The sequence below is a fragment of the Festucalex cinctus genome, chromosome 11, assembly GCF_051991245.1.
Source record: "Festucalex cinctus isolate MCC-2025b chromosome 11, RoL_Fcin_1.0, whole genome shotgun sequence".
NCBI classification, from domain to species: domain Eukaryota; kingdom Metazoa; phylum Chordata; class Actinopteri; order Syngnathiformes; family Syngnathidae; genus Festucalex; species Festucalex cinctus.
The window spans coordinates 17,957,673-17,985,264 of NC_135421.1; the positions used below are offsets into that span (position 1 = coordinate 17,957,673).

General features: G+C 39.7%; 1 protein-coding gene across 2 annotated transcripts in view; it reads right to left on the reverse strand.

Moving 5' to 3' along the window:
* adarb1b (adenosine deaminase RNA specific B1b) overlaps positions 1 to 27,592 on the reverse strand; it is a 197,843-nt gene that overhangs the window by 51,316 nt on the left and 118,935 nt on the right. The window contains exon 2 of one of the 2 annotated variants that reach the window (XM_077536846.1): positions 20,179 to 20,225. The exons of the other annotated variant lie outside the window; for it this stretch is intronic. The gene's annotated coding sequence lies outside the window, so the exon portion shown is untranslated. The remainder of the gene's footprint in view (positions 1 to 20,178; positions 20,226 to 27,592) is intronic. 2 annotated transcript variants of the gene reach the window in all.

Sequence of the window (27,592 nt, forward strand, 5' to 3'; positions counted from 1 at the left end):
TATGGGTCAATGCGTACGTCATTCCTGTGGTGAGGCGGATGTCAACAAAAAGGAAAAAAAACAAAAACACGGCCCTAGCGACCACAAAAAGGTTGAGACTATCAGCAACGTTTATGTCTGCTTTATTTAAGATTTGGAAGAGAGGAAACTTCAGGGGGGCTCCCATTAACAATTGTGTTCAACATTCACTTGAAGGTGATCCTCTTGTTGCCATAGCAACACAGGCTAGATGGGTGACCTTGCAACTCGAGCAGTCAGGAGTTGCGCTTACAACTAAGCAACCCCTAAAGTTGCATGAAAACAGGCACACAAAAAAAAATGTACCGGTAAACGTGAGCCAATTTGGCAATTTACAACGGTTTATCAGTCAAATGATGCACAAGGAGGCTTTAGTAACATTTGCATTATAATATACTGGTGTACGCCCATACAGAATTTGCCATCAAATTATGAACACGCTGACAAGCATCAACATTTCCACAGCACTGAACCGTGAAGGCATACATTTCATCTGCTTTAATTAACGTGATTAGACCTCCCTGCGTGTTCTTTCCCTCCCGACACTTCATCTCGCTACCCTGCTGCTGCTGCGTGACCTTGCTGATGACACAACCTGCCATTATACCAACCTTAACTTCCAAGATGCATTTGGTGGCATAATGAATTTGGATAAAGTAGACAAACTGATGTTGCAAAAAACTTGAAATTCCACTGCCGTTCTTGGATAATGAAATAACGGCCCGTGCAAAGCAGTTAGGAAATTGTAGGTTATGTGTCATAGCCACTGCAGGTTTTTTTTTTTTTTTTTACTGCACTGCAATGCAGCATGACGTTTAAGCCAGAATTTGACCTTCTGTCCTGCTGTTGCCGTGCTCATTCTGTATGCCTGTGTCATCAAGTTTTACTAAAAGGTGACATATATATATATTGCAAGAGTGACTGTAATTGCTTGTATTCCTGCATCTCTCAAGTGCCTGTCCACAAATCAAGTGTGAAATTAAACAACCCTTACGTGGGTATCAAAATTCTACACACCCCTGTTAAAATGCCAGGTTTTGCTATGAAACAAATGAGACCAAGATGAATCATCTTCTCCAAACTAAACTAACCAATCACATTCAAGCTCATGTTAAATGGGACTCGGCACACACCTGCCATTTCAAGTACCTCTGACTAATCCCAAATAAAGCTGCTCATCTTGTTCAAGTCTGCCCTTCCTGACAATTTAGTTGTCAAATCTTACAGCACAAGTCATGCTTGGCAGAGAGCTTCCACAGCATTAGAGCAATCTTGTTGTTCAAGGAGAAGAAGAAAAAAAAAAACATTCCAGGGAAGACATCATCTTCCCATACAAAAAATTTGACCCAACATGTGACATTATTAAGAACCAGACGTCCTTCTAAAACTTAAGATGAGAGGCAAAATGGTCAGGGAGGCTGCCAAGAGTCCGACAGTAGCATTAATTAAAGGAGCTGCAGGAATTTATGGCAAATACTGGCCATTAAGTACATGAGTCTTTATTATTTCTGGGCTACTGGGAAGTATGGCAAGATGGAAATTTTGTGCTTTATTTGTATTTATTTTTATTTTGTTGTGCTTTATTTAATGTTACAGATGCGTTGTTCTTAACCTGGGTTGGTGGAGGTCAAGACACATACCCGACTCAAATGATTTATGACGATATGCCCTGCTTGGCCGTCATTGGCTGCAGGGGATCACGCTACGTTGCTTGGCCTATCTGTGCAGCAGCTCAGTAGTTGACTTGTGACTACATGCTAACGACGTCTAGCAAAGACAGTGGTGGTACGAATATGTGAATTCGCCTGTATAACAAAACGCATAGCGTTCCACAGGGTTCCATTCTGGGGCCTCTGCTGTTTTCATTGGGTTCCATCTTAAGAAAACAGCGGTAGTTTGAAAGAAAAAAGAAAAAAAAAAGGAATTGATTTAGTGGCTTGGTGATGAAATGCTGCCACCAAGAGTGAAAATGCAATAGAATATTGATGGATGCTAGCTTTATAATTTGTCAATGACATCTTCTTTGCAAGTGTCATTCATTTCATGTCATTCAAAAAAAAAAAAAAAAAAAAAAAGTTTGCTGCCAGTCCGAGTTGGAAAGTTCACTAAATGTATCAAAGTTGGCAACGCTGAGTAGCCTCACACCTTGCCTTAGCTCCGCCTCAGTTGTCGTGGTAACAGAAGCCATATTCAGCATCTGAGAAAGACCCGCCCCCCAAAAAAAATCAAGTGAATTGAACCACAAGTGAACGATAAGTACTCTGCAACTTTTTCCTTTGTGTATTTTGATTGAAGAATGACGGGCGAGCTTGCTTAAAGACACCTGGGATCTCTTAAATTGGGCAAAACAAAATGCACAATACGTCTCCTTTCGGTAATACTTCCAAGTGTTCTCATGTTTAAACATTCCAACTCAAATTGTAGCTTAGCTTGTCAGCATGTTCACTGTCTGACTGCGTCTGTTTGTTTTCCGTTATCATAGTGACGTCCGTGAACATTCTATTCTGGTTGAGAGATTTGCCAAAAACAACCCGGTAGTCCGTTTCTTCCACACAAAAGCAGAGGTCATTGTTGCTAAGACCCTATAATTATTTTTTGCTTTTCCCTTGCATGAGGCATTTTGATGCTTCTTTAGGGCATCAACTTGTGTCAACTTGTGGGTTTGCATCAATCTTCATTGCCACTGACAAAGCCGTGTGGTTGGCAATTCTATCAACACACAACACATACAGTAGAAGAATGACAATTACATTTTAAGCATTCGAGTATTTTCCTAAAGCTAATAAGAAAGGTACTAAAGAAAAAAATTTGTTGCTAGGAAATATGACGCAATAGCCACGTTGCTTCAATCGCAGTGAAAATAGGAAAGTCAATCTCAACAACCTTGAGAAGTTGTTTATTTGTGAAACAGGTCATTGTAAAAGTCTAAACTAACAGCAGATGGTGATGTCCATAAATGATATAAAATATAAAAACGTCAGACATTCACATGGTCTGGGTGGCAGATGCTGATGTATGTCTCCAAATAAAACTGCTCCGTTAGAGGGCAAATAGGCCTCGTCATACTCGGTATTTAATGTGTAGATGTAAATAATTGCAATTAAAAGCTGAAAGAGCTCTTTTTATATTTTAACGTCATAAAGCCAAATATTTTTCCAATTATACTTCCAATATGTATTCACTCACTCATGGCCTATATGAATTTTTAGTAAATTCAAATTCCCAATTCATCAAAGAATTTCAGAGTTACAGTAGTTAGTATCGTATTTGTCGACACTGATAGTCAGAGTAAAGAGTAGGATTGCCAAAACTGAATCCAGATACAATGTAATGCCATAACGTCTTGCAATGGTGATAAAAACGTCTTATTTACAACAAATATCCAACTTCTTGAACAAGGCATAGGTTTCACTTCATTGACACAATGGTACATCCAATGTGGCTGATACCGTGTGACGATTACCACCTCTGATTTTTGGTCTCAAGTGTGTTCTGCTCACACTAGGTTGCTGAGGCCATCAACTGACCAACGGCAAAATGAACACTGTGTGAACTAGCGGCAGCTAATGAGTCAGTTTGTTCATCTCTCACCACTTCAGCTGCTTTTAAATCCTTTTTTTTGTAGCTGCTTGTTGGTGCAACTTTTGTATTATGATCCTATTTAGCAGGCCAAAATTGGTACAGATATGTGGGGGGAAAGAGACTTGAAAATAATTAGAGCTATTTTGCTATGAAAAGGATGGGATGAGTGATACAATCCCTTTAATTAACCTTCATTCACATTGAAAGGTTATTTGGATATAACAACCTGACAGTGTGAGAAATGCCAGTTATAACAGCATAGCATTAGGGCATCAACACAGTAGCAAACGCATGATGATATTTAAGGTTGTGTACAGAGTTGTACACATAGGAGACTAAAATCAATGCAAATTTCTAAATTTGAATGTGATCCAAATAATCCTGTGACCCGAGTAGTGCATATAAAAAAATAAAAAAATAAAAAAGTCTACAATGACTATGAACAACTTCGCATACTGATCAGTTTTGTTTCATACTATTGTCTTGTGAAATACTTTTTTTTTTTTTTTTTTTTTTTTTTTTTTAAATAAGACTCCCATATTGGGTCTTATTAGATTCTGCATTACGTGTTAGCATTAAGCTAGCGGATCTTAGGGCAATGTTATGTGGTTGTTTTAAATACACAAAGTGTAACTCTGTTTGTTTTATGTTGGACAGTTAACTTCAAACACCTTGCAGCCTCTTTTTTTGAAGAATTGTTCACAATCTGCCAAATGCCTATTTGTTGTGAAGTGAATTGAATTGACTGCCTCCATGAAGTCAAAGTTTTGCTTGCTCAAATCAAAGCAGAAATGGGCTGAACAACAGCTCGTATCTCAAAAAACTTCTAAATCAGGTCAAACTTATCACTGTATTGGTACGACCAGTATCAGTAAAGTTTGGACGAACACATTCCTTATTTTCCGTCACACAACAAGTGCAGAAATTTCAAGATCACATTTGCCATCACGTGTGCCCAGGAATGTGTGAAAATGAATGCGTATGCATATGGATATGCGTGCAAACCATCTGCCGAGTTGCAAAAGCGCCGGTAGAATGAGCAGATGACCGTTCACAAAGGAACACTGCGACAACAGGTAACACTGCCACCGCCCACAGAACGGGCATCTGGGATTGCCACCTGAGCCCTCATTACGCTCTCTGGAGGCGAAAGGCTTCGTCTATGCCGGCATAATAAAAGCAGCACTTGTCTGTATTATATGACGATGTTTAAAAAGGTACTTCTACTTGTTGGTTCTCTTATGATAGAACTGTTATGTTAATCAATCATTGGGTAGACAAAACCCAGACAGACCACAGAAACTTTCTTCAATTGTCCTATCGCTGTCATAATAGTAATTCAGGCTTTCCCACACCACTTCTATACACAGAGACCAAAGATAGGATTACAACAGAGGTACTCAGAAGTAGGCCACGATATTCTGTGTTCACATTTCCCTGTTTGTGTGTGTGTCAGTCATACTCTGTGTACAAGCGGAACCCAAATAAAAAGTATCTTGAAAAGTAGGCCACGAAGCTCACACCTGAGAAATGTTTGGCAGAAGCTTGACTGACACTTCCAGACTTCTTTTAGCAAGGACGTGTGCATCTCTGTATGAACATACGCCATCTTCAAAAGGAAGTTTTCTTGACTCGCTGTCATTGGGTGAAAACCGCAGACATCCAAGCGAAAACTGCAGGACAAACACGGCAGAGTCACGCCGCTGTGACTCATCATTGTTTCTCAGTGTACCGTGCAGACGTAACGGACCGGCGCTGCCGCTGTGGTTTATTGATATCGGTTCTGCCATTACTATTCCCAATTTGAAAGTGGGACAAACACGATACTACAAGCTGAAAAAAGGCACATTAAGTCTGGCTGTATTCAAATCCAACCAAATTTCACTGAGGAGATTCTGCTGAAGTGGGTCATCGTGGGGAGGGGGAAGAGGATGGGCAGCCGAACAGAGTGTAAATCGTTGGCCATTTCAATCACCGAGATGAAATGCAGATTCACATGGGGCACTGTTTTGCAATTTGTAGTGGAATTTCTACCAGTGTGCCCTATACAAAACAGATTAAGGTCACGGAGGGACCTCTGCAAGGATTGCAAATTCCTTTATTGCAACAATGGCCTTGCTCTATTTAAGACATAACTTGTGTTGGAATTTGACACCATTGGGAAGGTATTTCAAACAATGGCATTTACAAGTAATCTTACAGTTTTAACAACCAACTACTATATTTTGTATGGTCTTAAGCGGGGTGCACACATACTGACATTTGAGGCCAATTGGAGCGCTTTTTCCTCCCTTGTGATGAAAGTCATCAAAGGACAGATTCTCAGATATCTTGAAAAACTATCCTGTGTGATTCATGTGGTGGGATTTTTCTTCCCCACTCAGAAAACAGTCAAGGCCAACCACCATTCAACCTGCTCAATCCCAAGGTCACACAATCCCTGATTCCATTGTTATGTGAAACGAAACGATAGACTATTGAGAAGCGATCTGAAACTGTCAAGTACACAACATATCAGGGCTCCTAAGTTACTCACCGCAATAAAAAGTACAAGAACAAGATGAGTACGCAACTGAAGTCCTATTTCTAGACAAGTTTAAATTATAGTTAGGCTAGCTTCTTGCTGCTGTTCTTCTAAATCTACTATCCGTAATTTTTCATCAATCTGGATACTGCGTGACACCAACGGTATTGGTGCTAGGTCAGATTTTCTAGAAACATTGCTAAGGTGATGACGTTCAAGTCGACTTCAATGATTTTTTTTTTCCAAGTCCAAACACTACATGCTCCACCTCGCCCTTCTGCTGCAAAGTCATTCATCCAATCATATTTGGACACCTTCCGTGCTTTGCTGACTGTCAGAAATGGTAAAACTCTTGACACCAATTCACGAAACACAACTGCAGGGTCTGCTGCGAGAGTTTTAAAAGATCTGACAGTCTGTGGGATGAACTCTTAACGGTTAAGAAAAACCCAAGTTGGATGTTTTCTTTGGTGACAATAACAATTCATTTTTACAAAAAAAAGAAAAAAAAGAGGCCATTGATTGATCGACCACCACTTTCTTTGTAATAACTGGTATGCAAGTACATTATCCCGCATTAGTAAGTTCACAACAATTTAACTGTAAAGAAGGAATCATCCGAGAACCTTTAACCCAGGAGGACTCTGGAAACGCAAAGTGTAAACAAGAAGTGACATCTTCGCTGTTAGCTGGTGTTGGTTTCAGCGTGCCAGGCCAGAAACTACAGACGGGGAAGTGAGGCATGCATGATGCAGATGTGCCTGTGGCATCCTGGCCTCCATCTGCACTCCGAGCTCCGCATCCCCCAACTTTCTCATTTTCTCTGCTTTCTTTTTCCAGGTCTGGAAACATGGCCGTTTCCTTTTGGGCTTTGGTGTGTAACCATTAATGGCGAAATATTTTGCCCTTGGTGGCCGACAGCAGAAGTTTGAGGTTGCGAGCAATAGCTCTTAAGTTTGCGTGCGTGTGTGCGTGTGTGTGTAATTATACCTTAAGCGTTCCAAGTTCAGTCTGCTTTTGATTTATGAGGATCAAATAAGACACAGGGATATAAAATGATGAAAAATAGCCCTGTTGAAAACCAACATTAGCAAAAGCCAATGAGTTGAGAAAGAAATGTCCAACCATAACTTAACTGAATTGCTTTTTTTGGTGTAACTGGAGTTCAGCTTGCGTGCAGAAACTGTCATTACATTGTCTTCCTGCCACACCAGCATCTCTTCACAGAAGCAAGTAGAAACCAGAGCCGCGACCCCATGGCTGGGGACGGTTGCCAGCCATTGATTGAGCTATGCGGATTTAACTTAGGTGCACATCACAACATAAATCGGAGGCTATCATAAGACACACTGAAATAGTGGACAGAGATACAGCTACACCAGGGAGGACGTCAGAGGAATTGGTTTGACCTTCTTGGACTTTGCGGTGCCCGCTAAAGATGATAGGCGCATCAACAATGAAGAATAGCGAAAAAACACAGCACACAGATCAATATTCTCTTTGTTACACAAGCTGGGAGTTATCAGAAGCCGACATCGTTAGGATCACAATGTGCACACAAGGACGGACGGGGAAGAAGAGGGATCACAAACACATCAGAGAAGCACTTCAATCATGCGGTTACTCCCTTATCGAAACCACAGTGCGATAGAAATCAGGCACAGAAGGGAGAGGAGCACACTAGCACACAGTCATCCCTTTCCCTCAAGGACTATTGGAAATAACTTAGAAGTTTTTGGGGTTTTTTTTGTTATTTTTTTAAACTACAAATCTCTGTTAACACACTGAAGCAAATACTTGTGGTGGAAGTTCAGTCTGGCAAAAAAAAAAAAAAAACTTTCTCGAGTGCGGAGAAAACTTAGCGTGGTGAGTGACAAAAATCTGTCTTTGACTGTAGAGAGTTAAAAGTGGAAATTACTTCCATTTGCATCACGACGTCCGTGCGTCACGCTTTCGAATGGGGTATTCCAATTGAGCACAATGACCATGTATGCGGATGATTCAGAAACCGTAATTTCATTACATAACCGGAATTCTATACATACACATTCTACATCCATCATCAACACTTTGTGGGATTTTACACTGTTTATTTTAATTCATCATTTGAGTTTTAATTATTGATTTATAAGAACTTCCCCATTAGCATTAGAAATAAGTAGACTGTCAACCTTCCTAACAAAATACATGATGACCAAAGTATGTTCAAATTTAACAGGGAATAATACACAATGCAATGTCAGTGCTGTCCCATCCTTTCATTTAATTATTCACATTATTACAACTGGGATTAAATTATGAATCTGACATGTCATACTGTGTCTGGCTCATAGTCGGAAAACCAAACAAAAAAAAGAATATAGATCCTAAAATGAGAATAAAAATGGCTGCAGGCAAAAGAAGTCATTCTGCGCACATTATGCATTCTGTATATTTAGCTGTTGGAAGATTTACAGCCATTATGCTACACCGCTGTATTTGACATCTTCCTTCACCCGGTTGTGGTTACATAAGGGTTCCTATTTTAGTTAGCCAGAGAACATGCATCTGATGGGGTGAAGCCAAACAGATTTGAGTCTGTGCTGCTACTTTTACACAATGACTGACCTTGAGGTTTTTCTCATTATTTTAGGATTAATTTGGCATGTTGTTTCCACGTATGGCTAATCTATATTTTATGGTCTGATTTGACCCCCCCCCCCAGCCACCTTTGCTTAAAGACCAGCGTAAAGTAAATTCAGACATTTGTTAAATACATTTGAAGATAATTGACGAAAACATGCAAAGACTGAGAGCTAGCGAGCAACGTCTTAACCCATTGCATCTTCCCATTCAGGAGTCTGCTTTGGTGTGGTCGCTTTCAAGTTTGGCTATAAGTGTACGCACATCATAGAGGCAAGGTTGTTAGCATCGCTCTTCTCTGTGATGTGTCAACTTTACAAACAAAGGTGACAAAGGGATGCACTATATTTTCAATATTGTCACTGACCAACAGTTGCACTGATTGTGGATTCAAAAGCACGCTTGCCAGAGTGACGGATGCTTTTGAAGTGCATCATCACTTCCTTTATGACAGCCTAATCAATTCAAACAGGCCCTTCTTAGACTGTGGTACTCGAGTGTGACCAACTGTCAGTGCGTGTGTTGTGTCACGGTGTACGCGAGAGCGGCGGAGAACAGCGGAAAATGCTACAGTACAGAAACGATAATTTGGGGTCCTGCGAGGCACTGATGGGTAGATGTGTGGTGATTACACTTGAGCGGACATATGGCAAATGTCTGAACGTAGGTGACAGATGGCGCACTGGACATCATCAACAATGTAGCCTGGCTCCGGAAACAACTGCAGTGTTAAATAGAAGAAAAAAAAAATAGCTTACAGTGAATTTGCAACATTGATCCAAAACTTTTTTTTTTTTTTTTTTAAATCATGACAAAAGAAAAGATTATTGCTAATTAATAGATCGACACTGTAAGCGAAAACCAAAGACTAATGTTGGGCAAAATAAATAAATAAATAAATAAACATTTGCCGTTTGTTTATTTCCTAAAATATATTCATATAGACGGTGCAATTAATGTTTGCCTGTCTACAACTATTATTATTTGGCTAATTTTAGTGCTACAAGTTTGAAATAAAGCGCTTGTCTACTAACACAATGACAGAACATGACACCATGAAGCAATTCTAAAAAATGTCAACTTCTGCAGTAGCCGTGCGTTCAGGGAATGTTTTTGAAAGTTAACCAATATTGTTGGTCATCTGTGAATACAAAGAATGACGTGGCTGTTATCCAAAACAAAATGGTGGTGGACGGCTAAAGTGTATTTCTACTGCGCTCATTAGAGTCACATTACTAAAAACCCACACAATAGCCGAAAACCCATAAAAAAAGGATAATTAAAAAAACAATTTGGGTTAAGGTAGGAAAACTAGAAACTGAGAATCCAAACAAAAAAATTTGGAAGGTCAGTGTTATTACGTACATTGCACCTAGGTATACAATTATTCCACAAAACGTCTGCTTACAACCTGATTCAAGTATGACTGTATATTCATTTAGATTAGAAGTCATAACCTTTTGACAGACGATGCATGTTTTGTATAATAAACTGTACATTCTGAATTCTGAATGGAAAACAAAAGGCAGGACAGAGGCTGTATTGTGCATACACACAGTGTTGCTCTACGACACGTGTGTTACAAATTGCTCAAGGCATGTTTATATAACCGGTTTCCTAACATGAGACTGGGTCACACTCACGCTAATGATGACATAATAGCAAAAGAGACAGAGGCAGAGAGGCATTACAAAACTAAATTAAAGTGTAAACAACAACAGTGCCGATTCACAATTACAATCACAAGGCAAACATACGCAAAAGTGTGTTTGGAAAGAGTGAATGGGATGGATATAGCTAGAGTTGCACATAGAGTAATAATGCGACAAACGAGCATGTAAAAAGATGAGCAGCAGAAAGAAACAACGGCAAATGTTTGACGTGAGCAGACAGTGAGGTCACGAGCTGCCAGGGCCGATTTTGCTCTTAAGGTTCTCGTTACTGCGAACACATGGCACTAACAAGAAAATAATACATTGCAGCTTCGGCCGTATTGCTTTAAAAAGCTTCCTCCGGGATGTTTGTTGGTTCTCTGGTCAACTAACGACCTCTTTTCCTTCCTTCCTTCCTTGCGTCGACAGCCACTTCATTTGACGCACTGCGATAAACACGTCAAGCCGAGCATAGCACATACAAAAACAAGGTGTTTTGAGATGCTGAAAAATAGCTCCATCTGGGAAAAAAAAAAAAAAGACTTTTACTTGTGTGGTAAACAAGAAAAATGCTTCACCGATTCTATATGGTTTGTATAATCATGTCAACGGTCAACCAACGGGACATAATGCCACCTGACTGCACAAAAGTGCACTGAAAGATGCCATCAAACTGACGTGGTTTTCTGCATGCGGCATTCAAGGAGAGGCCATTTGTCGTCGTAGCTCATCAATTTTTCAGGTATTGACTTCGCTGTTATAAATGGACTCTGCTTCATCACGGCACATGGTACGGTACATACGTTTTAAGAAGCAAAACCTATAACGGCTCGAGAGAGAGAGAGAGCTCTGGGGAAAATACTCTTCAATATTTTAGATGTTTCCTCTAAAAACGTAACTCGGCAATCATACATGACGGCATCTGGTTGTACTTTGCTGTGAACTGTAGCAGATGCATCAAGTCTCATAATAGAGTGCAATACTGACATGCCCACTTTATATCGGTTGAGCCACATATCATCACTGTTGGGTGGAGTCCTCACATCTCCTAAACTACAATTTTCTAGGAAATTTAAAAAGACAAAAAAAAAACATCATCTTGCTTGAATTACCCAATACTGCATCATTAATGTCACAATTACATCTTATATTACTACCTCATGAAGTCATGCACCAACAACCTAAACTGACAACCTCCACATCATCATGTTTAGTCGTCATTAAAACACAGATCACTGACATACTCACACAAAATAATATCTGCCCAAGAAATTTGACACAAGGACCTGCAGTGTAAACCCAGTCTAAGTATCACTTCTTACTCTTTGTTGTTTCTAAACTTGTGTGGGAAATGTCTGTCTAATTGGGAGCAAAAATGAGGCGAAATGCAAGTGGTGTCTGTCGCTTTGTCTGCTGTCGGTGCTAGACAATCGCATTTAATGGGCTCTTTTATTCAAAATAGCTGAGACACAGCTTGAAAAAACATTGATAAGAGAAGGCAGAGCAAAGCCGGAGGTCTCGTGGTCTGTGTACTCATTCTCTCATCGGCCCACTTCCGAGAGGTTCAGTGGAGCTCACCCTCCAACGGCATTTACAATCATAATGAAGCACTACATGGCGTGTAGCCAAATCCCTAATTGTGTTTTTCAGGTTTATTTTTTAGACTGAGTCAGATAATTATACTAACAAAATAAAAATACCAATTGAAGTAGTACATTTTAAAAAATATTAAAATTGGATTAAAAAAATAGCCATTTTGGCCACTCATTCACACAATCAATGGCATTTCCGATTCCGAAAGACGCAAACGTGTAAAAATGAGTCGCGGTTTGCGTCAACGGCAGCATTATTCTTCCCATCCAAACGGTTGTTGTGTGTGCTGCTCAAGATAACGAGGTTGATAACACTTTTCCAATAAAGTTTATCAATACTGTGAGCAGCATATTACTCCCATAACTCAAGTACTCAACCCAATATGTGCCAGGTAGTGTTACGAATACACCATATGTCAAGAATGGGAGCAGTTCCTTTTTGCAATGCTGTGTGAGTTGGGGTCATTTTAAAAAAATATTGATGTATGCGCAACTCCCATTTTCACTGCCAAACTTGTGTAAGTTACCCGGAAATGGTCTAAGGTTTCATTTTAAAACGTCATAGTGGCCATGGACAAAGGACGTTTTAGTCTCTAAAATGTTTCTTTAACCAAAGGTCATAAAGTGACAGGACCTTAAGTATGCTAATAATGCATCAAGAATAATGCATGCACATGGTTGAGTAAATATTGGATGTTAAAAAAAATAAAAATAAATGATGACCTCAAAACTTCTGGTCTTCATAGACTTTTGTCGTATCTGTTGTTGTTTTTTCAAGACTGTGAAATGAATTCAGAGATTCACAATACATGATACATGTTTGAAGATAATTGCTGAGAATGTGCAAAGGCTGAGAACTATGTGGTAGCATTAAACAAGCATTTCATCTTTCGGGATTTTATTTGGGTACCGATTACACACTTCGGCATCAAGCAGGAGTGACACATCCTGCGCTACAGAATAACTTGAGCAAAACTTCGTTCATATCAGCAGTTAAATGCCACAATTGCAAGTTGAACCCCGAAAATGCATTTTTGCTTCGGATAAAGCGCCTCGTTGTCATGGAAATATGATTTGATTAACGACTGACAATTGAGCAGGTTTCATTGCACTCAGTGGACACGCCCACAGCGTTCCAGAACAAAAAGCGCAGCTTGATATTTCACGATTTCGTTGCCTCATTTTCCATGCATGGCAATTATTTTACTCATTCTCATGTAGCAGGGTTGCTAACGACACTCTTCTTTGTGGTGTGTCAAATTTACAAGACATATTTATTTTCACTTCACAAGGACTTTAATAAAACTGAAACGGCAAAGCAGTCCTCAACAGCCCTCTGCCTGCCAACACACACAAAGCTGCTAATGAATGAGTCATCAGTGCTAATTTGTCGTGCTAATTTTAACCGTGCGAGCTTGAGGAAACCTTGCAAAGGCAGTATGGCGAAGTAGCGTGAAGATTGGCGCCAAATACGTTGACGCTCACAAAGAACTGCCATGTTGTGTGTGCAGGAAAATGTCAAAATCCTTTAAGAAGGGTGTATTTTTGTCTAGAAAACTATCAGCTTCATATGATGAATTCTTACTAGTTACTGTACCTATAATACATTACATCATGAAATAAACTGGCAAAAGTGACGTTTTTGCCATGAGATACATCAAGCTCAGATGATGGATATTCAAATTAATATATCTATACTATACAAATATGAAGAATTTGGTAGGTGTGTGTGTGCTGCAGTACTCGTTTTATTCCCATGAATTCAGTTCTTGTGTAATGGGCATCATCAGAAAAATGTGACACCAAACTTATGCCATGATGCAGTCATGTTGAAAGTTCCAACTGCCGCAGGGAGAAAACATCACTCCGGATCACGAATGCTACTCACCCAGTGAATAAAGTAAGGGGGGGGGGGGGGGGAACAAAAAAAAACAAAAAAACGCACACGCCTATACTTGCAGCAGTTCCAACACAGACTGCTAAAACAACAGTAGATTCTTAAGCGTGTAAGGCCCGTAGTGGTGACAAGCTGATTATGCGTGATACGATAATGGTGATGAACATGATGGATTCCACTCGCTCGCACAATAATCCATATGTCAGACGTGTTGAAAGCTGTCAGCACAACCATTTGAGTAGCATGCTTTATTTATACTGAGTTGGGACTCTGAAGCAGATTGCTGTTCAGCGGAACCCTTGTATGTCCAAAAATAGTCATTTTCACTTTTTTTCCACAAATATGCTATTTTTCTGTCCCCAGATTGTCTTTTATTTTCTCACATTAATTAAGAGTTAAAAATACCTTGAGAGACATTCAATTAACCCTCAGATACTTTGTGTCTGAGAAGCCTAATTTTTATAACCACTTCTTTTGGACTCTCATGGCATTATGTCACCTCAAGATTGCAAGGGCTTTTTGAGGAAGAAAAAGAGTGAAAATAGGTTACATACATTTTAGTAAGGCTGTTTTGCCATTCAAAACGGAGCGCTGTAGTGCTGTGTTGACGGTTGAAGAAGTAGGCGGTCAGACACAAAAGGTAAGAGCGTACAGATTCCAAAAGTGAAATATTTTATTATTTATTACCTCTAAGACGTTTGAGAAGGTGATCTAACCACAGCCATTAGCTTTGGTTGACCATGAAAGCTTTTTCTCTTGTTGGGGAGCTTGACGTGAATGCAAACTTTGATAAGCATGGATGGCAGAGGCAACCGCTGTTCACTCTCAGTGAGTGAATGAATGCATGATGAATTAGTAAGACTACTTTTTAAGGATGCTTCGATCGATCGGCCGCCGTTTATAATCGGCCGATATTCATGAAAAAGTACGTGATCGGAATATTTGATCAAAGCCTTTTATTCCCGATTAAAAATCCGATCAGCCGTAGCTCATGCTTCACAGTCTGCCTGAGAGACCAACTTGAGGGCACAGTGTGGCGTCAACTTCCTCATCCAAATTCCTCATTCATTCTTTTTTGCTGTAGACTGAAATCAATTGGGTGTGGCATCAAAATGTGACACAAGAGCAACATTTCAGCAAAGAGAATTAAATATGTAAATATTCTATATTGTGCCCAAACTGTGCATCATTAAATACATAGTCAAAAAAAAAGGCATTGCAAATCCAGCCTTAAACTAAAGCGTAATTAGCATTAAATGTAATAAAAATTCTTCAGATGGGGAAAAAAAAATACTTCATATCGCTGCTTTATGTAGGTGTGCAATAGGAGGGGAAAAAAAGCAGAACGAGAAACACAACCGCCCACATCTTAAGACAGCACCAATATTATACCTCACATAGGGATTATCCAAGCTTAAACATTACAGTTGCGCTCGTGGTCAGAGAGGATGCATAATCTCCATTGTGTCAATTCAAAGAGCTCTTCCATTCTGCTCGGCTACGCATGCTCACTGACTGAAACGTTTGCAAGAGGGTAGGCAGGGGTGCAATGTTTGTCAAAGACACAAAAAGAGTTTGTGCATGCACAATGACTAACATACAGTGAATTGCTATTAATATTTGAAACGCCTACAGTTCAGTGTCTTGGTCCTCCAACTCTTGGGCGTACTCATTACCACCGCAACATTTGAATGCAACATCATGTGGGATGTCGAAATGCTTTCCAGGAGTGCAAAAGTGGCACATTATTAGCCTGGTTTCACTCAACAATTTTGATTAGGCTATGGAGCGTCGCATAAAATGAGAGCGTGTTTACATTTCACACCAGGTCAGAGACGCAACAATTATGCAAAATAAGATCGAGTCTCATGAAAATGCAATTGGCAAAAATCTGGTTTGTCGTAATTGCCGAGGGAAATTTATACACGTTTGTATGATCTCCACGGGGAAGTTACCGTGCAGATATGAAAGTCAGGATGTTGAGTCACAATTGACAAACATAAAACCAATCAACCAGATACCAAGAGTCAAACTATGTGGTGGAAAATTGGAAACAAATCAACAACTGGATTACTATAATCAAAGAAAAATCTCTGCCTCAACTGGCTAATCAAATACGGTCTCAATCACTGGCGCACACGTCACTTACCAGACTAGGGCCCGCCTTTTTAAAGCTACAAACATTCAAAGTCAAAGATACTACAGTGTAGAATGTGGACCTCACATGTATGTTTTGCATTGTGAAGCTTAGAACAACGGCAAGTGTTAAATGTGTGTTGGGTTGACTCAATAATATTTCATCCTTTTCTGTGAAAAATCATGACTACATCCATTAAAGTAACCACATCTTGATTCTGTACTGTAGACTGAATCTTCAAAAGAGCATTTTTTTTAAACCCTCTCTGTCATGCATACACACACTCAATATCCAGAGGCCTAATTATAGCCTGCCCATTAATCACCAACGGTTGTAATTATACTAATTCCAATGTGTAATCTGATCAAAGTGAAAGAGATCAAATCACAACCTTTCTGTGGATCTGGGTTGGAAGGGATGGGGGTTCAGTAATGTTGGAGACGGTGGTGAAAATTCATTTAGACCAAAACAATCTGATTTAATTCAGTCTGTTACTTCATTAATAGGACAAAGGGACAAAGTGCATGCATGGGCAAGAAAAAAAAAATGTCCGCAAGCCACTACACATCTTATGAATGCTTTTTAGTTGTCCCTCAAAAACAAACCTAGTGGATGTTGTGAGAAAAATCAATTACATTTGCTGACACACACACACAAACACACACGCAACTCACCCACGAGATGTATGTCTAATCTGTACGTATACCGTATAGTTTACCCAGTAGTCTACTTGCGAGATGGGAGGAGCAAGATGGCCGCCCTGTGATTTCAACCGTTTGCACGGGTGTGTGGGCTATCGGCTATCCAGTCATATATTCAGGCCAGTGCAACTCACCAAGCAAGTATTACCAAAACAGACCTGTGAGGGGCAGCATGGTGTCACAGAGCATCCAGACTGACGGTGAATACAAACAAGAAGAAAGTGTAGTAGTTGGAAGAAGAAATGCAAGAAGCTTAACATTTATGATCGCTGACCCGGGTCATTTTGCTGACTGGTCGAAAGGGAGGAAAAATGCTCTAATTTGGCCTAATTATTGTATTAAGTGAAACCTGCTTTACTTGTGCAGATTTTTGTCATTACTGTTATGATAGCATCTGAATTTTAAAAGCACAATTTTCCACGATCATCCAAATCTGTGTGCTCTCTGGGTGGTAATCTGAATAAAATCTTACCACCATAGAAGTCTAGACTGTGACTGGCACATTCCAAAATCAGTCTGCCATGCAATTATTTTTATTACGATGGTGAACACAACCCTAGGTTGTTTATTCAAGAAGCATTACAAACTGTGATTAAAAGTGATCCAGTGCATAATGCAGCTTTGCTATTGTAGCGATACGTCCTCTAATCGCCCCTCCAGGTTCTATCTGCAGTTTGCGCTCTAACACAGATGTCATGGAAACAGTCAGCAGAATAACTCTGCTGGGAATGAATCTTCAGCGTCAGTGACAGCAGGTTCGAACGTGGCTTTGCCTGAATGACGACATTGTTTTTGCATCTGGCCACCACTCCCACGGCCAGGTTTCCAAAACAAACGTGGGCTTTGATACTGGATCCATCTGCGTCCTGTCTGGTCGCAGGGACGGATGGTGCTGGATGAGTGGATGGAACCGAGGAACTTGCCGTGCAGATAGCGCAGATAAGAAGGCCGCCGAGGGAACCGGCGTGTGGGTGCAAAGTGAGAAACAACATACAAATTGTGTAAATATAAACACTGCATGTGGATAATGTGAATGGAAAACATAAGCTGTTCAAAATCTGAGCTTAGAAGCAAAAACAAAAAAAGCAAGAGATTTCAGAGAGCCATTATCAACAAACAGCACAACAAGCCAGAACCAGAAAAATTCAAAAGAAACAAAGGGGATCCAAGTTAGAAAATAGCATGATCCCAATTCATCGCGGGAGTTTCAGATTGGCCCACGAACGGTGAAAATCTGTGATAGAAAGCCCACTTCAACTTTTCTTTTATAGTTTAAGCCTCAAAATACCCATCCCACACATTACTTACACTTTTGAAACATATTGTAAACATCCTTGAGCACAAACCAATTTGCATAAAATATAAATAAATGTAATTTAAATAAATGTTTTTATCTCACTTAAAATGTATTTAAAAAATTGTCTTTTTTTTTCTTCTTAGATCGATCAATGGAATCTCTATGTGTAAATGCAGTTTTATCTTTTGTGAATAAAAAAATGTGGTAAGAAAAAAAAAGTGAATATTGGTTAAGTGGACATGTTTGAAATGTGTTTTCTTTGAACCCACATTTCCTCAGCTATGAACTTTCAGGTAAACTGAAAAAGTGACATGCCAGCCTCCATCTACTTCTCTGCGCCAGCCCAGTATGCCGACGGGTGACTGGCTTGCCAATATCACACCAAACATTCATTACAGTAATGGTGACAGGAGGACAGAAGGGCCTGGGATTTTCAAATCCATAGGTAACTTACATGAAAGTTGCTATTATCCAATGCAGCATTAGAAATAAGGGTGTGGGGTGGGAGAACAGTGTTACCGGTACTTAGTATTTATATAATTCGGAATTTGGATCATCACAAATTTCGGCAAATGCCGGAGTGGAATATGAGTATACGAACCCACTTTCAGGTATGGTGTTTGAGGCGTTTTTTTTTTTGTGGATCCTGTTATTATAGATATATCCATCCAATTTTGTTTTGAATTTTGACTACTCGAACTGGTGTCTGGGCCTAAAATTTCCCCTGAGTGAGTTTATGGGATTCACGTTTACAATCCTTCGCATGCATACAATTACACCAGTATTGCAAAAAAAAAAAAGTGTTTTCTGGCATGTTCAAGCCCTCCAAAGGCAATTCAAAACAATAAACACAGCGATTGCTTCCTCGAGGGCCCTCACACTGCCACCTGCTCAGGCGTGAACTATAATCTGGTTTGGGTTGCACCTCTCATACAAAATGTATGACACAGATGGCACTGCAGTGGCAGCTGGCCACCAACTTTGTGATGCGCATTACTGCCACAGCTAGGATTGGAGGGGAACAGTAATCAAACCAGTCAGATGGACTTCAACATCGGTCGCCTTGGGGGGGTGGTATGCTCGAGTTAGCCACACAGAGACATTCTGGTTATGACTTCATTATGTGCACTTGGCATCTTAACCCCACGTTCAAAGCCTCCTGATGACATTATTACGACATCAGCATTATTTGATCCATACTTGTGAAAGCCGTTGCTGAGCAGAACATTGTAAAAGTGTTTTTACGGTCCTTGTGTGTAAAACCATATGTGGTGGGTGGGCACTTAAATAGTCCTCAAATGGCTTTCTCAAATAATTACGTAAATGAGTCACGAGAGTGAGAAAAGACTGCTGACATGGCGACATGCTCTTCTTAAGTGGATAAATTGATTCCCACGGTGCATAATTATCCATGAGTGACGTGTTTGGGAGTTTGGGGAGTAACAAAGCAAAGAGTGACAAGAAAGCATGGAGGAATGAGGGAGCCCGGGGTCCCCTGATATCTGAGCCTTCCTAAAAATAACCATGATAAAGCAAGAGACATGAAGCATACACCTTGAAGTGGACAAAATAAAGGGCACAATGGAGCCTCCATATCACATAAAAATGTCATTGATGCGTGATCAGAAAACCGTGCATCAGTGTATAATGATTTTCAACAGCGTCACTGATTTTTAAAATGTGACAGACATAAGGAAAACAGGTCTTGTAAATTCTGTGATTTAGATAAGATAGGAAAAATGCTCAAATTCTCCCCAATTATTTGTGTTATGTATGTTCGTATCCCATTTTCATGTTCCTGGATTATATATCACTAACCCTTGTTGGGTGTAAGACCACTTAACTAAGGAGAAGAATTCTCTGCTAAAAGCAATACTGACTGCTTTTTGGCTCGATTCTGGTGATTAACGACATCCACGGGGAGACAAAGATGTATAATATATCTGCAACAAAACTACAAACAAACCTTGCTGCGTGCCCCAGTTTTACTGATTTTGTTTTGCTACTCATTAGTCAAGTCTGTCCTCTCATACATGGCAACAGTCCCAAAGATACCTCAAGTCGGCGCGCAAATTATTTCAACTGCTTATTATCCCAATGCTTCATTTGTTAATCATATTGTGTAAGCGCTGAATAAGAAAGAAATCTTAACTTACCTTTCCAATGAGACGGCAGTTTGATTTTCCAATCCCTTGAAATCAACCTGTAAAAAACAAAAGAAAATAAAGAAAGATCATTGGACAAAGATAAACAGTGCCTAAAATAAGGATTCATTCAATAAATTAACTCCATTGTGATGTATTACTTAAAATAGCTTGAGTCTGGCTGTTTATTCATAGCCCGTTCAGTACACCGCACTGTCTGCAATGCTGAAACATGGACTTACCATGCAGTGGCATAAGAGGAGTTGACATTTTTAGAGAGTTTGCAAAAATGACCAAAGTAGAACAAAGCCTAGAACCAGCACGAGCTGTCATTAAGTCTCCTTGGATATCCGTCGCATAAGTGCTGACCCACCTGCTGCCCCTGCCACGGGTAGCTCCTTTCTACAGTATGCTAGCATCAACTGCAGCAGCACCGCAAAAAAAAAAATAGTATACACAGATGTGCTGTAAATGACAAATCCATCGAACAATCACATCTGAGAGACTGATATTGTTTGGCTCTGAAAGCAAATGGCCCTTGTGACGCAAGACACATTTTAGCAAGTTAATTTGATTAACTTTATTCTTATATTAGAATATTAGTCTTTTTTACATATAAGATAACTTCTGTAAAAACAATAAGACAGATTAGTCTCGAAAAAAATTCTCGTTATTTAAAAAAAAAAAAAAAAAAAAAAAAGGGATGTCATATTTATGTGATGATACGCCACAATCGTGTTAAAGCTTTAATTGGCCCAAAGCTAAGATAGGGAGCAGAAATTGGTTCATTATGTGTTTTATTGGCATGCTGGTCCCTATATGTGGAGTAGGGATGGGTACGGAAGACGGTACTTTTGTGGTAAGTATCGATTGGGATCGGTACTTCCAAGCATCGATTCACGTAATATAAAACGGTGTCATGTTTCGGTACTGAAGCACGTCGTTTTAAGTTGTGATTGTGCGGGAGGTATGTGAGTTCACTATTTTCCATGGTGCACTTGAACGCAAATATGCAAATTACGCACCCGGCATGCTGACCTCCCCCACTCGCGGGAGCCTAGCCGGTCTGGAGACGTTGTTATACATTTTTTACTATTCCTCTCTGGCTCATTTGTTTTACATTTTTGTTATTTGTCAAAGTTTATATATTTAAAAGTAATTGTTAAATTGATTAGAAAAAAAATACTGTTACATAACAATGAACACTTATTACATCCAAATAAATAAATAAAAGAGGAAAAAAATAATAAATAAAAATAAAACGAAAACAAGAGCACAAATGTACTGAAAATTGGTACCGTTGAGTACCGGTATTGATTCCCAGGTACCGAGTATCGGAACAGTATCGGTTCAAATGTGAAAGGTACCCATCCCTAATGTGGAGGTATAATTAATTGTGAATTATTTTCCCAAGTTAAGGCTTGCAAAACACCAGGACTCCAGGGACCCCAGTTTGAGAGTCACTTGTATTTACAACATCATAAAACATTATTTAATGACACAGTTTACATTTTTGACAGATGTCTTGCGGTTGGGTAACATGTCTAAAAAGTAGATGGCAGAGTCAAGCACCATCCACCCAGCCATATGTGCACGTGGGTGGAAAAAAAAGACGCTCCGTATTCCGTATATTCCTAGCTACCTGTCGCCAGTGTCTTTATCTGTATTCATGATATCCACAGAGGTGCTGTACACAACTCTAGGCTAGCATATGGAGTCTCTCTTAAAGTTCACCACCATTTACATATTAACCATGCAACATGATAACGCGCACACAGAATACCCAGTTTCAAATTCAAAACAAAGAACTCCAAATAATCCCTTCGTGTTATTTTCAGAAAGTACGGGTTAAAATAGAGGATATTGCAAGGGGAATTTAAAAAAAAATAAAAAATCACTCAACTATCAGATAAATACTGCAATTCGCTCTCATTAGTTTAACATCAGTGACAAGACAGATGAACAAGACAAAAGGAATATGTATGACTATCGTGAACTTGCACTCATAACATCTTGAAGTAGTGCGAATCTCAAATCCGTTGTGAGGTAACTGCCATCTACAGGGATCTATTAGCCATTACAATAGTTTACAAACTTAATTTCGCAGACACGCTGAGCGAGACATTCTTCCATTTCTACCTGTTCAATGTTACACTTGACGAAAAGATACACCTGTGGCAGTAAACGGCTGCACGTCATCTGACGAATATAAACGTATACGGCAACGAATGAGTTCATACTTGACTTATTACATTCTACAAGAACTTTCCCCAACACTTGACACATCAGCCACTGCTTTAGTACTGAATTCATTTCTTACATTGATTACTTTGAGGGCATTTCACTGCAGTCAAACCAAATTAATCAGGCAATTACAATTTCTACTTCACTAAATTATAAACCCGAAACATTTTTCCAATAATCTGTAATTGGCTATACAGTCTGAGTTCACTCACAAGCATGAAAAGACCTACTTGGTGCATTGCTGAAGTGAAGCTGCTGCAGTTTAAAGCCTTGAAGCAGTGAAGTGAGTCCAAAACATTAATGAGGGATGTCCTTGACACACTACGCATCTGCCTTGTTAATATTCTTTTAATTTCAGTTTGTAGCTGGCTATGAGCTAAAAGTAGATCACCACAACACTGAAACTGAAGCGTCTGCACAAGCTTAGATGAGAGAGTCGTCTGCAAGGCAATTGAGCCAGTGTTTAGTGAGGAGGATGCAATATAACCGAGAAGGATACTCTGGTGAATGAATACTGCAGCTTTTTTAGCAGTGGCGGATTAGTCAATTTGAGTCTAACAACTTTCAACAACCTCCGCGATTTGCTTTGGGGATTGTGCGACGTCTGCTCCTGCCTTGCCACAGAAGTGGAATCACATTATAATATTGCATTAGAGAGCACAAATTTGCAGAAATGGAGTGTGATGACCTGACCTAGCCCTGAAACGCCTCTGAGCGGTAGCAAGGAATTATCATTATCTGATTTATCTTGACAGTCATTATTACTGAAATGCTAAGTCTGTTGCAAATGTTCCAGCAACTGCAATTATTATTACCGAACGTCATCACCGATTCCGTTGTTTTTGGACAAAGGCCATAGTCTTAGCAAACAACACTGCAGTTGTGCACTCGAAAACCAAACTAAAAAAGATGTCAATCATAACAAACATTGAATGGTGATCAGTGAGGTGGTAAAGGTTGCCGATTCCCTAATGAGCTTAGACAGCTTCTGAAACTGTAGACCGAAACAGTGAAGAAAGAGCAGCTTATAAGGGCCACCTTATGTTAATGGAAAACACCCAGAGCTAATTTATGTCTTCAATGTTCCGCAATTAATGTTCTCAGAGAGTCAGAAAAGTTCCCTTGGACATCTGACATTCACCAGAGGGGATACTTGAGGTTGGAACTTTTCTTTAAACAAAAGCCCGGTAGGATGGCAGTGAACTATTATCTTCCTATAAAAAAAAGTCTATAGGACATTGAATTAAACAACAGCAGATTAACAGTAAACCCAATGCTGTGTTTAATACTGAAAGCAAGAGGCACAGCACAATCGGTGGCAGCTGTGCAGCCCTGAGAAAAACACTTGTTATTTGAGGCTAACTGGGACTGAGAGACCGCCAATTGTTAGGGAGCAGAGATTGGAGTATTGAGCAATGGGAAAAGGCCATGTGTTCTGACAAGTCTAGATTCGCCCAGTTCCAGATTGATGGCTACATCAGGATACGAAGAAAAGTAGTGGCGCACCGCATCATACCTGTACTAGCAGGAGAAGAGCCAATTATTAATCAGGGCTTGTTTCAGTGTAAAGCTGAATTATATCATGATGTAAATCGTAATGTGATACAATGTAAAAACATCTAGTGTGCAATATAGCCTTCTACCAATTGTTACTGTATTTTGAGGTGTGGGGTATTGTGTTCTAGAGCTATTGCTACACTAATGTAGCGTCCGAGAACCGTCGCCTTTCTATGACGTAATCCTTGTGCCTCAGTCTACAGGCATGATTAATCAACCCATGCCTAATCTAACTGTTATTTTAGTGTAATCTTTACTAGTGTGTTGGATTGAGCGTAAATTGATTACTCATACCTGGAAAGAGAGGAGGGAATGACTATGACTATGCTAAAGAGGATTCACATTCTGATGTTATGAAAACCGTGAGCAAAAATATGAAGATTTAACGATATTTATAATACAACTTTCAGCCACTGAGAGTGTTCAATAAGCACATCAGTAAAAATAAAAGGAAATAAACAATCAAATTTTTCTAAACAAAATCAAATGAAGTACTACAGTAAAAGCACTTAAGTAACACCAGGGCTGGTTGCTCTTTACCTCGTTATTTGTCACCGCAGTGAGTTGATAATGTTTATAAGATGACCAGGGTTCACTCTGGTTCAGGCTTGAACTGTCCATCAAAGTCCAAACAATGGTTTAAGATCTTCTTGCCAGCGTGCAACACCACGACAAAAATACTTGTCATACAGCAAATCCAGAAACGTGTTGGCAAACGACACTGCTTAATTAAATACTAGTATGTCTCCCTTCTGCCTGATTTACATATCTCAATGAAAGGATTTCATGTAAATGGTTGTGCGCATTGATATCCTTGAATTGAAATTCCGATCAACAATGATCGTGACAATAGCAGCAATCGTAACACAGAGACCCTTGGTTACAACAGGATTTAAATAAGTTAAACCAACACAGACTTGTGCACAAAAGTATTCCAAGACCTCCACAGTCAGGATGTTTCACTGACGTATTACTGCAAGATGAGTGTCCAAGATAAGCAACATTTAGTAAGACGAATCACATGCAGATGCGTCGGATAAGCACCCAGGTTTTTCCAAGGTATGTCAAATAGATCGATATTGTCTGCGGTGTTTATGGTATCTCATTGCACACTGGCTACAGCAGATATCGAACACCCGTCCCTGTCTCCTGTGACCTTCTTGAAACAATAAATGATATTGAGATATCAGGTGTGTTGTCCAGGGAGATCAAAAGGCAGCCGATTAATGACAATGTTAGCAGACAAACAAGGTTCGTTTCATTTTCCCCAATTACTGAATGTTCTTCGATTTGTCAAACATACTGCAGCATTTTAACCTGTACAGTTAATTGTGTTCTTCATCAGCAATCGCCGAAAATGTCTCAAGACAAGAATGTTGAATAACTATGAAGAAGGAACAGGTGCAGCCAATAGGTCAAATGATGCTCTTTTGATAGGTTCCAGCATAAGACAGAGAAATTAGGCAGATGGCACAACAGCCGATGGCTAAGGGAGTTTGTTTGCTTCCAAAAAGCATTTGCTTCTGGAAGAAAAAAAAAAAAAAAAAAAAAGAAAGAAAAAAGAAGTCAGGGATTAGAATGGGAGTCACATAGTGGGGAAGCAGCAGAAGGGGAGGAAATGACTCACTCTCACTCCCAAGGTATCTTTAAGGAATTAGCACCCTTGCCAAAATGAATGCAGCTCGGCACCTACCGATCGTTGAAGCTTGTAAATTTGACTTTGAAATATAACAGCCTTCCATCTTTTGAATTAACAAGACAGTTGATCAAAACCACCCTCAAGTCAAATTGTGACAAGGAGGCAACACAATCAAAACTTGCCCTGTAAAGGCAGAGTTAAATTGAAATCCGGCTTCAAAAAATAAAAATAAAAATTCCAGACGAAGTAAATAGGATATGCCTCTGTTGACAGCTTTGCGCAGCACCTCGTAGCAAAAAGAAGCATGTCAGCCAATTCTCCACTGAGAAGCGCACAGGATTCAGTTTCAGTTTGGCTGTAAGCACGAAATAAAATGCAGAAGCAATGAAGTTTAAATGAAATAACTACAACATAAAGACGGGATCTTTTACAATTAATTTACTGCAATAAATCGGCATAGAAGAAGTACTTTGTCCTCGATTTACGACTGCATTCTATCACTAACCTACGGTATGTCACCAACACAAGACCAATTAAACAACTGTCACAACAGTAATAATAACACATCATTGTTTCTTGAAAAGCACAGAATAACACTTGGAGGTGCATGGTAATATGAAAGAGAAACCAATGGTTAATTGTTATTTCCCAAGGGGAAAGCAGTGACATAAATACTTCCCTCTATCACAGGTTCATGGCTAAATAATATGTGAATGTGACATGAGTGTAGCTGTAAAGAATGCACATACATACCTACATAGAGACATGCCATCCAGTGGGGTTCAACGATAGGCTTGCCTGCAAGTCAAATGTTATGTCAGGCTAGAAAATCGGGTCACTCAAGACATTCCAATATTGGGCCCCTATTCTAAGCTGATCAAAATTCGCAAAGGCCCAACCATCTCATAGGTCTAAAGATAACCTCTGGGGTGCATTAAGTATTAGCCATGAGTCAGAGCCTCTCACAGTATGCTTCATAGTCGTATATCTGTAAATCATTATTTTGCCATCAATATCCCTGTCTAAGGCTTTTTTGTTGTTTTATAGTTTGATGTTTTTGTTCCCGCTTTTTGGTCAGAGCCCATGGTTTTACTGCTGGCTACTAAATAACAGAAAAAGCTAGAAATAGACTTACTCTCCGGTGAAAGAAGAGTCTACTCGTTCTTTGGGTAGGCTAGTTGCTTGTAATGCCAGAATTTAATCTGTGAGCTTGAAAGATCAGTCAAAAATGGCTCGAAAGCGGCTAGTAGTGAATGAGTTCAGTGTGTGGTGTGCTAATTTTGTAAAATTACATATTATGCTGACATTTATTGTCATGAGTGGGGTGTCTCACAAAATTGTTCAAAATCTTCGTGTGTACTACAAAACCAGCAATCTGACTTTCTGAGGCATACTTGTTGAGTTAATTTCTGACCCATTTGCACAGCGGGACATGCGGAAAATCAACATTGATGTTGAGCCTTGATTAACCCTCCGGCTTTAGTGCACAGTATAGATTATGAGTCACAAACACTCATTAGGGATGGAAACAGAGCGGCTACATTAAGAGGTCATTGGCATTTGATTGCTCCCATCACATACATTGCGAGTCAGCTCGGTCACCTTGGGCTACACTGTATGGATTTATAACCGAGCATACACAAATAATAATAATAAACAAAGAAAAACAACATATGGTACCATTTAACAATCTTGGGAGGTTCAACCCAAGAACTGTAAATACAATTCTCATTCTCAGTACAACTGTGCAAATGACAGGGTTTTGTTTGTCAAGAGAGCGGTTTACAAATGATCTGGGCAAGGTGCCGTGTCCCGTGCCTATCCGCAGAACAACGTACTTGATGAATAAGCCGTGCCGGTAACCGGTTGGACTCCAGTTGACGGATATAAACGGGCACGGCGATGAATGTGTTAATGTAAATAGAGCTTCAACTAAACTAAAGTTTTATGGGTTGTAAACCAAAATGTGTTCAAGTTTAACATTTT